The sequence below is a fragment of the Lepidochelys olivacea genome (genome assembly GCF_965140295.1).
Source record: "Lepidochelys olivacea isolate rLepOli2 genome assembly, chromosome: 10".
Lineage (NCBI taxonomy): Eukaryota > Metazoa > Chordata > Testudines > Cheloniidae > Lepidochelys > Lepidochelys olivacea.
The window spans coordinates 16,667,109-16,673,476 of record NC_140420.1 but is presented as its reverse complement, the minus strand read 5'-3'; positions in this window follow the sequence as shown (position 1 = coordinate 16,673,476).

The window sequence follows — 6,368 nt, the reverse complement described above, 5'->3', positions numbered from 1 at the left end:
TGCATTTATTAAGTCTTTTTTTCAGGACATGCACTCACACACAATCTCTTACTTTTATTAACACTGATACATTAAAATTGGAATGTTCTGAATCTTCTGTTAAATGTCATTAAATAACACTAAAGTTAGGGAAATGTTTTCTTCCTGTATTGCATTTATGTCAGACATTTTTAATCCTAAAGTTTATATCTCCCTGTTTTGATTCTCTTTATCTTGGAGGTGGTCCAATTGTTATGCTATATGCTAGATAATTAATCTATGTGAAAAAGGAAGGTGTGACAGAATATAGCCCTGTATTCACAGTCTACACACTATTCTAATTATCTTTTTGTATGGTATCATTTGAAAACCCATAATCTGCTGGTTAGTACTGCCTGATAAAATGTGTGTGGCAACATTATATATGAATTTATAGGATTCCTCTGTATGATGTTAGTAACACATGTTCCAAACCCCACAGCCATCCCAGGCAGAAGTAGGCAAACAGGTCTGTCCTAAACAAAGGAATGTGTGCTTACCTTAATTTGCATTTAAACACTAAACAGAGTCATTGAGCTTCCTTTGTTTTCCCTTCCTGCTTAAACAGGTGAAAAAACAGCAGGGAACATCCTTCCACATGGACTCTTTGTCTCCTGGTTCTCAGCTGGAAGTGTTTTTCACAAGGGGGACTGAAACTATAAAAAGGAGGGGCAAATACCCCAAGGCACCCCTATCTCTCTCACCCTTTCCTTTGTCTTCTCAGGTGCAGAGAATGCAAACAACTATTGCATTCTGGAGGGAGGGGTCCTGACCTGAAGAGTTTAGTGAGTAATGCTGGAAGCATGTGGTCATGTGCTCGAATCTAGTATAGTTTGTTAAATTAGGTGCTAGAAAGCATTTTATCTTTATTTTTCTTGTAACCATTTCAGATATTCATGCATCATTACTTGTCCTCACGTAAAACCTATCTCTTTGTAGTTAATAAACTTGTTTTATTTAATCCAGTGTGGTTAAATTGAAGTGTCTGGGTAACTCCATTTAAGGTAATAAGCTGGTATATTATTTCCATAAAGGAATGATGGACTAAATATATTTAGACTGTCCAGGAAAGGGTTGGGCAGTACAAGGCATGCCTTTCTGAGGGAAAGTCCAGGACTGGGAGTATGTTGGGATCACTCTTCAGTATAACCCAGACTGGTGCAAGCCAATGTGGGACTGGCACACTGCAGTTACACAAGCACATCTAGGAGTGACCTGCATGCTAGTGGCTGTTTGTGAGCTGTACCTTTTGGAGTCTACAGCAACAAGGTACTGCAAAATGCCCCAGATTATAGGGCAGGGGTGACACAGCCTCCCACTGATCTGGATTGTACCCCAGTATGTCACAGAAGGTAACTTTAACAAAATGCACCTAAGGCTAAAACATATTTTTCTGCCTTTTTAGATTGTAAGATCCCTTTTTATGCTTCTAAAATTCTTTTCATTCAACAATTGATAACAATTCATCCCACTGTAGTTTTTCCAAAGGGTCCTCCATAAAACCAAGGAAGTGGAGACTTAATATTATTGATATTTCTAAGAGGAAAAAGGTGAAAATATAACTTGGAAGGGGAGAGGCCTTTGGCTCAATCTGAGTAAATCTGAGACCCCCTGTTGAACAGGAGCAAGAACAGGATTGCCTGCATTGCCCTCAAAGTACCTGTAACACTTGCAGCTCTGTATTAAGATAATGACTATAATCAAATCTCATACTTCAAGGCTTCAGCCAGTCACCTGCAAGGGTTGGGAAGGATTTTTCCCCTCTGCATAATTGCCTAGATATATTCTGGGGTTTTGGTTTTGCCTTCCTCTGAAGGATGATTGGCCACAGCTAGAGGTGGGACACTGGACCAGTGCACCAAGGTGGTACAGAGAATCCTCTTTTTAGATGCCGGTCTTGTATTTCTACTCATATGCTCGAGGTCAGACTGCCAGACTGGGTATTGAGAAGGAATTTTCCCCCCATGTCAGACTGCCTGGGATTTTGGAAGTTTTCACGTTCCTTTGCAGCATGGAGCTTGGGTCACTTAGCTAGTCACCTGCTAGGATCATTTGGGCAAATCAATTCTCTGCCATTGCGGAATATTGGTCTCTCCCTTTCCCTACCTGTGGCACACAGTCTAGTCTCCTGAGGACTGAAATGCTTTGGTCTAACTAAACCCTTTGAGTTTAATATAGGGGTATCTGGGTGAAAATTAATCAGGCGTGATAAAAAAGAGGTCAGACTATAGTATCGATAGTCCCTCTGTCCTAGCCTTGAACTCTCTGAAACTATGAAATTGTGCCTTGAAGAATCTCCCATTCCTACTGCCCTTTGTTTGTAAAGGAAATCAAGCTATGAACCTAGAAGGACACACAAAACAGCACTTGGCCCCTGCACCATCTGTCCATTTCAGGGAATGGCCCAGTATGAACAGAATGAGTCCCTACCTCATTCTAAGCAGACCACACAACTTTGAGTTAGTGTCCAAACTCTCACCCTCTTTCTGGGATTTGGATTTATTGATAACATAAAAAACAAACAAACAAATCTCAGATTAATTTTCCTGCATAAGGTCTACTGTCTCTCGGATTTCTCTCCAGTTGCTCTGTCCAGAGAACAACTCCCTCCTCTCTTAACTCCCAGGTAAAGCCAATGAGCTGGACCTGCCACAATGAGTCACAGCTTTCTGAGGGGTTCTCGCACCTGCTAATAGGGTGGGTCAATAAAAGAACACTGCCACCCGGTTGCATCCACCCAGGAAATATTTTCCCCTCTTGTCACATGATGTACTTGGGTTTTTTTAGGGCCAAGAAAAATGGATGGAGGCCATTCCATCATGCCTTGTTAATTTACCTCCCACACAGGACAACTGCCAGCTTCACTGCAACAATAAAACAAAAATACACCCAAGATCATATACGTGACTAATAAAAATAGTCCCATGGCCATGTGTACAAAAGCCACTTTAAATAAATATTACCACCCCAGGTTATTCAGGCAAGAGACTGCCTCAGCCACCTATTTCCTTTTTAAATATTTATATAAACAAGAGGAAATAGCATAAAATGAATCCATCCCACCAACTATGCACAGGCATACTTAACTTGCTTTCTAAAAGAGAGATGATTTGTGCACTAGTGACTAATTATTATTAATATATAAATGTATTGCTGCTCTATGATACATTGTAATTGTATTTTTATATGATTCAGACTTTTTTTTAAATGAAAAGATAGCTATGGCAGTGCTAGGGTCTGGAAGTCAAAGGTGGCAAGGCACGTACAAAAATATGTGATGTATGATGAACTGTGAAGATCAAATATGTGATGAGCTGTGAAGATCAAACCGGAAACTTTTAGGTTTTTTCTTTAACCTGAAGAAGTCCTCCATTAACTGTTCATTGTATTTAAAAATACTGGACATTCAGATACCTACTTAACACAGTTCTACATGAATTTTATATTAAACTGACAGCCAACAGAATTTCACTCATTTTGGACGGAGATTTTTTCCCAATGAGCATTTGTTTCAAATTATTTTCATTCTTCTTGGTCTAACGGATTTTGTTGTGCTTGATTCAGAGATGTTTAACATCTCTCGCACATTTCTGAGACTGTTACACTGCCAACCAAACTGTTGGTGATTAACAATCTCCCCTGCCCCAAATATCCCTTTTACAAAGTGTCCCAGTGTGAGACTTGTATATTTGTATATTACAGATAATATGGTAGAACTTCATCGTAACATTAATAGCCATAAAATCCTATAGTCATATGTGTGTAAAATATTATATTAATTCACACGTGTGTAAAATACCATATTAATGCCCCTCCGTGCCTCGTCCTTGCTGCTACATACACTTAATAGCGTTAGATCAATGAGAGCTGCTCCTTCTTTAGGAAACGCTGCGACCAGAAACCAACTGCCCTGCGACGGCGGTAAATACGGCCACAGTGTTACCTTGAGTAGGTAATCGAAGTGGCCACACGGTACGCTCTGGCCCCCAGCAAACGGCTCTCGCTGGACCCTAGGATGATGGGCAGTATTAAGAACCCGAAGATCTGAGCTCGTTTGGGGAATACGCTTTACTGGGGAGCCCTGCTATGCCGATGCTAATCAACATCCAGAGAAAAGAGCGCTGACCATCTCCCCAGCTTGCAAATGAGGACTCAGAATAGTTAAATTTTAGTCCAACAACGAGGAGCCTGCCAAAGGTAATTCCTGTTACCTGGCTGTTTAAAATGGCAAGCCGTTTGATTGTAACTGTGTGTACTGATGTATTTTATAGCTGTTATACAGCCCCTGTCCTCTAGATGGCAGCGGGGAAGTTAAAGATGCAGCCACAGTATTTGGACCTAGTCACACATAACCCTGAGTTTATTTACACTTATTAAATAGCCAATCCAAATTCTACAAAGTGACAGAAAGAGGGGGGAAAGACATACTAAATGCTAGAAGCAACTTTGTTCTGACAGGGAACCTTTGCATAGGACTGAAAATTCAGCAAGCATTTTCTAAAAGTCTCTGAAGCTGATTGATATAGTGATATTGACTGTTGTTTTGAAATGGATTTTGTGTAACATCTTCCTTGTAGTGACTGGAAGATCCTTGAGGAGCTCTCTAGTTTCTTGGAGATGAGACTAGAAAGGATTATTTGTGCTAGGTGTTAGCACCCAAAGTTGCACCCCTGAAACCATCTGTCCTATATGTGTTAGGTTTGAAACTTTCACAGTTCACCTTACAACATTTCAGATCCCTGCTTTCAGGCTGTCCTTATGCTAGAGGAAAAAATGATCAAAGGACAGTGAAAGGTTTGCTTAAAGATAAACTGTTTAATATGCACTTGTACAACTTAGATGTGTATGAGGATTTTTTTTCTATTTCCAGTCATTCCCAATAATTTCAGCAATTTTCTCAATTTAGCACTTTCTGTGTGCAAAATCAACAAATAGAAAATGTAAAAGTTTTCTGTATAATTTCAAAAATATAAAAAATAGTGAAAATAGAATGCACAAAAGCAAACTAATCAAGAGTAATCATGATTTGCAGCTTTATATTATCACGATATTTCACAAAATTATAAGCAGTTATTTATTGCTGTAGAACTGAATATTAAGATTTATTGATCTGAGGGAGATATTGACAAAAATCCTGATGAAAGAAGAATTAAAGATTTCTGAAACAAAAGCCATTATAATTTAATTGGTGGTATATTCATTCATGTTTTCAGGCCTACAAACAGCTAGCCTAGAATTCCAGCTAACTGCATTAACTGCCAGCAGACTTTTGAGTTTTGAACTGTAACGTTCTAAAAGATAGATGAAGTTCGAACTCAACTGCACCCAATCAGTATGTCATAATTTGCATATGTGATGTTATTGGTTAACTTTGCTCCAAACTCCACTTGATAGAAATTACACTTGAAAAATTAATTCACATCTAGTCGATTCACTCAAGCAATGCATGAGTATTCCCTGAAATATAATCTTAAGGGTTTCCAACACAGTCCATTTTTAAATGATTTAGCAATGAGGTTCTCACTACCTTTCTAGGAAATTTATTCTACCATCAAATAGACCTAGATAAGCAACTTTTCTTGATTTTCAGTTTAAAATATATTTTGCTCAATTTAACTGTACTATATCTAGTTGCTTACCATTTAATCAGTCTGAACCACGCTTCTCCTGCAACGTGCCGCACTATTAAACAAACTAAAATTCTAAGAGGATGGCACCATATGTGGAAGGAAATGTTGACTAGTAGTTAGAGCAGAAGATTGCTTGTCAGAAGTTCTGAATCTATTACCTTCTCTTCCACTGACTAGCTGTGTGACCTTGTCAGATCCTATCTTTCTGGCTTGTTGTGGGAATTAATTAATAGTTGTAAAGTACTTTGAAATCCCAAGTATAAAATATTATGATTAATGTTATTAAATTGTCAAAACAACTCTTCAGGAAACACACTGATGTTTTGGTGGCTGTAGAGTTCTTTATGGTTCTGACTTGAATTAAACTGATGTTTTGCTACTTGATTTGTTTGTCCAAGTAATTGGCATCATCCCTGCACTTTTGCTGTTAAGGAAACTACACATTTTTATATGATGGTAATTAGTATTTACAGAAATTATCCCTTTTAAAGTTTCTAACATTTTAAATGAAGGTACACTTCCTTGGCCTTCTGTAGTATTCCCATTGCAAATTTGCAAGGATCTCAAATAATTTATATCTTGAATATTTTTTGAGAGATGGTGGGTTTATATGTGTAAATCCAATAATAATTATTCACAATAATTAAAAATGCTTAGACTCCATATAGTGCTTTGCATTTTAAAATGCTGTACAAACATCACCTAATAGAGCCTCTTTAT